The sequence below is a fragment of the Triticum dicoccoides genome, chromosome 5B (genome assembly GCF_002162155.2).
Source record: "Triticum dicoccoides isolate Atlit2015 ecotype Zavitan chromosome 5B, WEW_v2.0, whole genome shotgun sequence".
Lineage (NCBI taxonomy): Eukaryota > Viridiplantae > Streptophyta > Magnoliopsida > Poales > Poaceae > Triticum > Triticum dicoccoides.
Window position 1 is genome coordinate 2,543,716 of NC_041389.1, and position 10,904 is coordinate 2,554,619.

The following is a 10,904-nucleotide window of genomic DNA, read 5'->3' on the forward strand; positions in this document are numbered from 1 at the left end:
AATCTTGGGTACATTGACGAACCGTTCGTCCTAGCCAATGATGTGGCAGAGGTTATCTATGTGAAGGACATGTCTACCAGACCGAGAAAAGAAAAGATAAGGAAGCGAATACATCATACGATGAGCCAAAGCGCCACATAGTTCTTTCAGGAAAAAGGGACATCGTGGGAGTGGAGGGCAAGACAGACATGTCTAAAGATTATGAAAAGTTTAATGAAGTTCCTCCCTTCAAAGTCAAGGCTGACCCCAGCATCCTGATAAACGATGAAGATTATCCATGGTTACGGCGCAATAAGCAAATGACACAAGCGAAGAAAAAGTGAAGACATTCTCCCGCAACTATTATGATGATAGCATGCCAACTTTGTAACAGACGAGTATGATACCATTGTCCGTTTTGTACATGCATATGCTATGTGGGTGAAATTATGATACCATGCCAACTTTTAACTTTTTCAGAGTTCATTTGAAATGCTTTAATGTCTTACGGTTTGGCCCTCATAATACCATTAATCCCGGTTCGCTCCTTGTCAACTATGTTCTCACCAAGAACACTCTCAAGAGGGCAGCCACGTGGGCCGTTGGTCCCGGTTCGTCTAGACCTTTTTGTTGGGGAATGTAGTAATTTCAAAAAAATTCCTACACACACGCAAGATCATGGTGATGATATAGCAACGAGAGGGGAGAGTGTTCGTCCACGTACCCTCGTAGACCGTAAGCGGAAGCGTTAACACAACGCGGTTGATGTAGTCGTACGTCTTCACGATCCGACCGATCCAAGCACCGAACGTACGGGGCCTCCGAGTTCAGCACATGTTCAGCTCGATGACGAACTCCGGCCCTCCGATCCAGCAAAGGCTCCGGAGATGAGTTTTGTCAGCACGACGGCGTGGTGACGATGATGATGTTCTACCGGCGCAGGGCTTCGCCTAAACTCCGCGACGATATGACCGAGGTGAAATATGGTGGAAGGGGGCACCGCACACGGCTAAGGAACGATCCGTAGATCAACTTGTGTGTCATGGGGTGCCCCCTTGCCCCTGTATATAAAGGAGCAAGGGGAGGAGGCGGCCGGCCAGGGAGAGGCGCGCCAAGGGGAGTCCTACTCCCACCGGGAGTAGGACTCCCTCCTTCCTTGTTGGAGTAGGAGAAGGGGGAAAGAGGGGGTGCGGCCCCTTCCCCTAGTCTAATTCGGACTAGGCCTTGGGGGGCGCGCGGCCTGCCCTAGGCAGCCCCTCTCTCTTTCTCGTATGGCCCAATAAGGCCCAATACTTCTCCCGGCGAATTCCTGTAACTCTCCGGTACTCCGAAAAATACCCGAATCACTCGGAACCTTTCCGAACTCCGAATATAGTCGTCCAATATATCGATCTTTATGTCTCGACCATTTCGAGACTCCTCGTCATGTCCCCGATCTCATCCGAGACTCCGAACTCCTTCGGTACATCAAAACTCATAAACTCATAAAATAACTGTCATCGAAACCTTAAGCGTGCGGACCCTACGGGTTCGAGAACTATGTAGACATGACCTAGAACTATTCTTGGTCAATAACCAATAGCGGAACCTGGATGCCCATATTGGCTCCTACATATTCTACAAAGATCTTTATCGGTCAAACCACATAACAACATACTTTGTTCCCTTTGTCATCGGCATGTTACTTGCCTGAGATTCGATCGTCGGTATCCAATACCTAGTTCAATCTCGTTACCGGCAAGTCTCTTTACTCGTTACGTAATGCATCATTCCGTAACTAACTCATTAGCTACATTGCTTGCAAGGCTTATAGTGATGTGCATTACCGAGAGGGCCCAGAGATACCTCTCCGACAATCGGAGTGACAAAACCTAATCTTGAAATACGCCAACCCAACATGTACCTTCGGAGACACTTGTAGTACTCCTTTATAATCACCCAGTTATGTTGTGACGTTTGGTAGTACCCAAAGTGTTCCTCCGGTAAACGGGAGTTGCATAATCTCATAGTTACAGGAACATGTATAAGTCATGAAGAAAGCAATAGCAACATACTAAACGATCAAGTGCTAGGCTAACGGAATGGGTCATGTCAATCACATCATTCTCCTAATGATGTGATCCCATTAATCAAATGACAACACATGTCTATGGTTAGGAAACATAACCATCTTTGATTAATGAGCTAGTCAAGTAGAGGCATACTAGTGACTATATGTTTGTCTATGTATTCACACATGTATCATGTTTCCGGTTAATACAATTCTAGCATGAATAATAAACATTTATCATGAAATAAGGAAATAAATAATAACTTTATTATTGCCTCTAGGGCATATTTCCTTCAGTCTCCCACTTGCACTAGAGTCAATAATCTAGTTCACATCGCCATGTGATTTAACACCAATATTCACATCTGCATGTGATTAATACCCATAGTTCACATCATCATGTGATCAACACCCAAAGGGTTTACTAGAGTCAATAATCTAGTTCACATCGCTATGTGATTAACACCCAAAGAGTACTAAGGTATGATCATGTTTTGCTCGTGAGAGAAGCTTAGTCAACGGGTCTGTCATATTCAGAGCCATATGTATTTTGCAAATATTCTATGTCTACAATGCTCTGCACGAAGCTACTCTAGCTAATTGCTCCCACTTTCAATATGTATCCAGATTGAGACTTAGAGTCATCTGGATTGGTGTAAAAGCTTGCATCGTTGTAACTTTAACGACGGGCTCTTTTATCACCTCCATAATCAAGAAACATCTCCTTAGTCCTCACTAAGGATATTCTTGACCCATGTCCAGTGATCTACTTATTAGATCAAAATTGCATTCCTTTGCCAAACACAGAGCAAGGTATACAATAGGTCTGGTTCACAGCATAGCATACTTTATAGAACCTATGACTGAGGCATAGGGAATGACTTTTCATTCTCTTTCTATTTTCTGCAATGGTCGGGTCTTGAGTCTTACTCAACTTCACACCTTGTAACACAGGCAAGAACTCCTTCTTTGACTGTTCCATTTTGAACTATTTCAAAAATTTATCAAGGTATGTACTCATTGAAAAATCTTATCAAGCGTCTTGATCTATCTATATAGATCTTGATGCTCAATGTGTAAGCAGCTTCATCGAGGTCTTGCTTTGAAAAACTCTTATTCAAGTATCCTTTCATGCTATCCAGAATTTCCATATCATTTCCAATTAACAATATGTCATCCACATATAATATTAGAAATGCTACACAGCTCCACTCACTTTCTTGTAAATACAGGCTTCTTCAAAAGTCTGTATAAAACCATATGCTTTGATCAGCTCATCAAAGCATATATTCCAACTCCGAGATGCTTGCACCAGTCCATAGATGGATCGTTGGAGCTTGCATAATTTGTTAGCACCTTTAGGATTGACAAAACCTTCTGGTTGCATCATATACAACTCTTCTTTAAGTAAACCATTAAGGAATGCAGTTTTGTTTATCCATTTGCCAGATTTCATACAATGTGGCAATTGCTAACATGATTCAGAGAGACTTAAGCATAGATACGAGTGAAAAACTCTCATCATAGTCAACACCTTGAACTTGTCGAAAACCTTTTGCGACAATTCTAGCTTTTGTAGATAGTAACACTATCAGCGTCCGTCTTCCTCTTGAAGATCCATTTAATCTCAATGTCTCGCCGATCATTGGGCAAGTCAATCAAAGTCCATACTTTGTTTTCATACATGGATCTTATCTCAGATCTCATGGCCTCAAGCCATTTTGCGGAATCTGGGCTCACCATCGCTTCTTCATAGTTCGTAGGTTCGTCATGGTCTAGTAACATAACTTCCAGAACAGGATTACCCGTACCACTCTGGTGCGGATCTTACTCTGTGAGACCTACGAGATTCTGTAGTAACTTAATCTGAAGTTTCATGATCATCATCATTAACTTCCTCACTAATTGGTGTAGGAATCACTGGAATTGATTTCTGTGATGAACTACTTTCCAATTCGGGAGCAGGTACAGTTACCTCATCAAGTTCTACTTTCCTCCCACCCACTTCTTTCGAGAGAAACTCCTTCTCTAGAAAGGATCCATTTTAGCAACGAATCTTGCTTTCGGATCTGTGATAGAAGGTGTACCCAATAGTTACCTTTGCGTATTCTATGAAGACGCACTTCTCCGATTTGGGTTCGAGCTTATCAGGTTGAAAACCTTTTTCATATAAGCATCGCAACTCCAAGCTTTAAGAAACGATAGCTTAGGTTTACTGCTAAACCATAGTTCATACGGTGTCGTCTCAACGGATTTAGATGGTGCCCTTTTTAACGTGAATGTAGTTGTCTCTAATGCATAACCCCAAAACAATAGTGGTAAATCAGTAAGAGACATCATAGATCGCACCATATCCAATAAAGTGCGGTTATGACGTTCGGACACACCATAACGTTGTGGTGTTCCAGGTGGCGTGAGCTGTGAAACTATTCCACATTTTTAATTGAAGACCAAACTCGTAACTCAAATATTTATCTCCGCGATCAGATCGCAGAAACTTTATTTTCTTGTTACGATGATTTTTTCCACTTCACTCTGAAATTCTTTGAACCTTTCAACTATTTCAGACTTATGTTTCATCAAGTAGATATACCCATATCTGCTCAAATCATCTTGTGAAGGTCAGAAAATAACGATACTTGCCACGAGCATCAACACTCATTGGATCGCATACATCGGTATGTATTATTTCCAATAAGTCGGTAGCTTGTTCCATTGTTCCGGAGAACGGAGTTTTAGTCATCTTGCCCAAAAGGCACGGTTCGCAAGCATCAAATGATTCATAACCAAGTGATTCCGAAGAACCATCTTTATGGAGTTTCTTCATGCGCTTTACACCGATATGACCCAAACGGCAGTGCCACAAATAAGTTGCACTATCATTATTAACTTTGCATGTTTTGGCATCAATATTATGAATATGTGTATCACTATGATCGAGATCCAACAAAACTATTTTCATTGGGTGTATAACCATCGAAGGTTTTATTCATGTAAACAGAATAACAATTATTCTCTAACTTTAATGAATAACCGTATCGCAATAAACATGAGGAAATCATGTTCATGCTCAACGCAAATGCCAAATAACATTTATTTAGGTTTAACACTAATCCTGAAAGTATAGGGAGTGTGCGATGATGATCATATCAATCTTGGAACTACTTCCAACATTCATCGTCACTTCCCCTTCAACTAGGCTCTGTTTATTCTGTAACTCCTGTTTCAAGTTACTAATCTTAGCAACCGAACAAGTATCAAATACTCAGGAGCTACTATAAACACTAGTAAGGCACACATCAATAACTTGTATATCAAATATACCTTTGTTCACTTTGCCATCCTTCTTATCCACCAAATATTCAGGGCATTTCCGCTTCCAGTGACCATTTCCTTTGCAGTGTAAGCACTCAGTTTCAGGCTTTGGTTCGGCTTTGGGCTTCTTCGTGGGAGTGACAACTTGCTTGTCATTCTACTTGAAGTTCCCTTTCTTTCCCTTTGCCCTTTTCTTGAAACTAGTGTTCTTGTCAATCATCAACACTTGATGCTCTTTCTTGATTTCTGCCTTCGTCGATTTCAACATCACGAAGAGCTCGGGAATCGTTTTCGTCATCCCTAGCATACTATAGTTCATCACAAAGTTCTACTAACTTGGTGATGGTGACTAGAGAATTCTGTCAACCACTATCTTATCTGGAAGATTAACTCCCACTTGATTCAAGCGATTGTAGTACCCAGACAATCTGAGCACATGCTCACTAGTTGAACGATTCTCCTCCATCTTTTAGCCATAGAACTTGTTGGAGACTTCATATCTCTCAACTCGGGTATTTGCTTGAAATATTAACTTCAACTCCTGGAACATCTCATATGGTCCATGACGTTCAAAACATCTTTGAAGTCCCGATTCTAAGCCGTTAAGCATGGTGCACTAAACTATCAAGTAGTCATCATATTGAGCTAGCCAAACGTTCATAACGTCTGCGTCTACTCCTGCAATAGGTCTGTCACCTAGCGGTGCATCAAGGACATAATTCTTCTGTGCAGCAATGAGGATAAACCTCAGATCACGGATCCAATCCGCATCATTGCTACTAACATCTTTCAACACAATTTTCTCTAGGAACATATAAACATATGAAAGCAACAATGCAAGCTATTGATCTACAACATAATTTGCAAAATACTACCAGGACTAAGTTCATGATAAATTTAAGTTCAATTAATCATATTACTAAAGAACTCCCACTTAGATAGACATCCCTCTAATCCTCTAAGTGATTACGTGATCCATATCAACTACACCATATCCGATCATCACGTGAGATGGAGTAGTTTCAACGGTGAACATCAATATGTTGATCATATCTACTATATGATTCACGCTCGACCTTTCGGTCTCCGTGTTCCGAGGCCATATCTGTATATGCTAGGCTCGTCAAGTATAACCTGAGTATTCCGCGTGTGCAACTGTTTTGCACCCGTTGTATTTGAACGTAGAGCCTATCACACCCGATCATCACGTGGTGTCTCAGCACGAAGAACTTTCGCAACGGTGCATACTCAGGGAGAACACTTCTTGATAATTAGTTAGAGATCATCTTAAAATGCTACCGCCAATCAAAGCAAGATAAGATGCATAAAGGATAAACATCACATGCAATTAATATAAGTGATATGATATGGCCATCATCATCTTGTGCTTGTGATCTCCATCTTCGAAGCACCGTCATGCTCACCATCGTCACCGGCGCGACACCTTGATCTCCATCGTAGCATCGTTGTCGTTATGCCATCTATTGCTTCTACGATTATCGCTACCGCTTAGTGATAAAGTAAAGCAATTACAGGGTGTTTGCATTTCATACAATAAAGTGACAACCATATGGCTCCTGCCAGTTGCCGATAACTTCGGTTACAAGACATGATCATCTCATACAATAAAATATAGCATCACGTCTTGACCATATCACATCACAACATGCCCTGCAAAAACAAGTTAGACGTCCTCTACTTTGTTGTTGCAAATTTTACGTGGTTGTTACGGGCTTAGCAAGAACCGTTCTTACCTACGCATCAAAAACCACAACGATAGTTCGTCAAGTTGGTGTTGTTTTAACCTTCGCAAGGACCGGGAGTAGCCACACTCGATTCAGCTAAAGTGAGAGAGACAGACACCCGCCAGTCACCTTTAAGCACGAGTACTCGTAACGGTGAAACCAGTCTCGCGTAAGCGTACGCGTAATGTCGGTCTGGGCCGCTTCATCTCACAATACCGCCGAACCAAAGTATGACATGTTGGTAAGCAGTATGACTTGTATCGCCCACAACTCACTTGTGTTCTACTCGTGCATATAACATCAACGCATAAAACCTAGGCTCGGATGCCACTGTTGGGGAACGTAGTAATTTCAAAACTTTCCTACGCACACGCAAGATCATGGTGATGATATAGCAACGAGAGGGGAGAGTGTTCGTCCACGTACCCTCGTAGACCGTAAGCGGAAGCGTTAACACAATGCGGTTGATGTAGTCGTACGTCTTCACGATCCGACCGATCCAAGCACCAAACGTACGGGGCCTCCGAGTTCAGCACACGTTCAGCTCGATGACGATCTCCGGCCCTCCGATCCAGCAAAGGCTCCGGAGATGAGTTCCGTCAGCACGACGGCGTGGTGACGATGATGATGTTCTACCGGTGCAGGGCTTCGCCTAAACTCCGCGACGATATGACCGAGGTGGAATATGGTGGAAGGGGGCACCGCACACGGCTAAGGAACGATCCGTAGATCAACTTGTGTGTCATGGGGTGCCCCCCTGCCCCCGTATATAAAGGAGCAAGGGGAGGAGGCGGCCGGCCAGGGAGAGGCGCGCCAAGGGGAGTCCTACTCCCACCGGGAGTAGGACTCCCTCCTTACTTGTTGGAGTAGGAGAAGGGGGAAAGAGGGGGTGCGGCCCCTCCCCCTAGTCCAATTCGGACTAGGCCTTGGGGGGGCGCGCGGCCTGCCCTAGGCAGCCCCTCTCTCTTTCTCGTATGGCCCAATAAGGCCCAATACTTCTCCCCGCGAATTCCCGTAACTCTCCGGTACTCCGAAAAATACCCGAATCACTCGGAACCTTTCCGAACTCCGAATATAGTCGTCCAATATATCGATCTTTATGTCTCGACCATTTCGAGACTCCTCGTCATGTCCCCGATCTCACCCGGGACTCCGAACTCCTTCGGTACATCAAAACTCATAAACTCATAAAATAACTGTCATCGAAACCTTAAGCGTGCGGACCCTACGGGTTCGAGAACTATGTAGACATGACCTAGAACTATTCTTGGTCAATAACCAATAGCGGAACCTGGATGCCCATATTGGCTCCTACATATTCTACGAAGATCTTTATCGGTCAAACCGCATAACAACATACTTTGTTCCCTTTGTCATCGGCATGTTACTTGCCCGAGATTCGATCGTCGGTATCCAATACCTAGTTCAATATCGTTACCGGCAAGTCTCTTTACTCGTTACGTAATGCATCATTCCGTAACTAACTCATTAGCTACATTGCTTGCAAGGCTTATAGTGATGTGCATTACCGAGAGGGCCCAGAGATACCTCTCCGACAATCGGAGTGACAAAACCTAATCTCGAAATACACCAACTCAACATGTACCTTCGGAGACACCTGTAGTACTCCTTTATAATCACCCAGTTACGTTGTGACGTTGGGTAGTACCCAAAGTGTTCCTCCGGTAAACGGGAGTTGCATAATCTCATAGTTACAGGAACATGTATAAGTCATGAAGAAAGCAATAGCAACATATTAAACGATCAAGTGCTAGGCTAACGGAATGGGTCATGTCAATCACATCATTCTCCTAATGATGTGATCCCATTAATCAAATGACAACACATGTCTATGGTTAGGAAACATAACCATCTTTGATTAATGAGCTAGTCAAGTAGAGGCATACTAGTGACTATATGTTTGTCTATGTATTCACACATGTATCATGTTTCCGGTTAATACAATTCTAGCATGAATAATAAACATTTATCATGAAATAAGGAAATAAATAATAACTTTATTATTGCCTCTAGGGCATATTTCCTTCACTTTTGGTCCCGGTTCCACGCACGAACCGCGCCCAATGCGCCTCGCCCCTGGCCCATGACCATTAGTCCCGGTTTGTAGCACAAACCGGGACTAAAGGGTTGGTCCTCGTTGCGCTCAGAGTTTAGTCCCACCTCGCCAACCGAAGGGCGCTCACACCGGTTTATAAGTCCGTCTCTCTCTGCCTTGTTGAGCTCCTCTCAAAGTGAAAATAGATGCCCCTATACAGGGAATTTGACCTAAATTCATAGTGAATTTCTCTGAAATTCATAGAAATTTATTATGAATTTAGGTTGAATTTTTGTATAGGCGCATCTATGTTCATTTTTTTAGTTAATTTAATCACAAACTTGTGATTCACACAAATTTCAAAGAATTCAAATTTTAACTATTCAAATTTGAAAACTAATGGCACTAACAAAAAGTTTATAATTTTGCTGACCTAAAAGCAAAAAGCATTAAAAATAAAGCAAAAAAAGAAAATAAATAATGTAGAAAACAAAACAAAAAAACTGGAAACAAAATAAAAATAGCAAGAATGAGTATTTTGTTGTAAGTAGAAACAAAATAAAATAAATAAAGCAACAAAGAAAACAAAAAACAAAAAAAAGTGTTTCCAAATTTGAAAACTAATGGCACTAACAGAAAGTTTATAATTTTTCTAAAACTAAAAGCAAAAAAGAATTAAAAAATAAAGAAAAAAACAAAAGAAAATAAATATTGCAGAAAACAAAAGAAAAAAACTGGAAAAAAGTAAAAATAGCAACAATCAGTATTTTGTTGTAAGTAGAAATAAAATAAAATAAATAAAGCAAGAAAGAAAACAAAAAAACGTGTTTTCAAATTTGAAAACTAATGGCACTAACAGAAAGTTTGTAATTTTCCTAAAATTAAAAGCAAAAGGAATTAAAAAATAAAGCGAAAAACAAAAGAAAATAAATAATGCAGAAAACAAAACAAAAAAACTAGAAAAAATAATAATAATAGCAACAATAAGTAAAGAAAACAAAAAAAACAAAAAAGTGCCTCCTACTGGGCCCCCACGGCCTGAATACGACTAGAAACCCTACCATGGGCCAGGATTCCGGCCCGTAGAAGGCCCAGCAGGCCCATAGGCAAAGCAATGTCAAATTAGGCCCATAGGCCTGCAGTTTAGAGGAGTTCGAGTGGGAAGAGGCAGCGGAGCTTATAAACAAGTGCAGGGCGCTCTCAACTAGCAAGGTGGGACTAAACTCCCACCATCACGCCGTTGTGCAAGGCCATTGGTCCCGGTTGGTGCAACAAACCGGGACCAATGCCACCCTTTGGTCCCGGTTCGTGGCGCCAACCGGGACCAATGCCCCCCTTTAGTCCCGGTTCGTTCCACTAACCGGGACTAAAGGCCGCCGCTTCCCACCCTTTGGGCTGCTGAAAAGAGGCCTTTGGTCCCGGTTGGTGGCACCAACCGGGACTAAAGGGTGCATTAGTCCCGGTTGGTGGCATGAACTGGGACTAAAGGCTTTGCTATATAAGCAAACACTTTGCAAAAATTCAGAATATCATCCCCAGTTGCCCCCGACGACGCCGACCTCCTCGACGCTGCCAGGCTGCCCTGCCGCCGTCGCTGTCGTCCGTGCCCCCGAGCCCACGCCGACGCCGTCCGCCGCCCCCGAGCCCACGCCCACGCCGTCCGCCACCCCGAGCGCTCCCGTTCGCGCCCCTGCCCCACGACCTGCCCCCCACCGTCACCGTCGTCGCCGGCCATGCCCCTACCCCGGCCTGCGCCGTC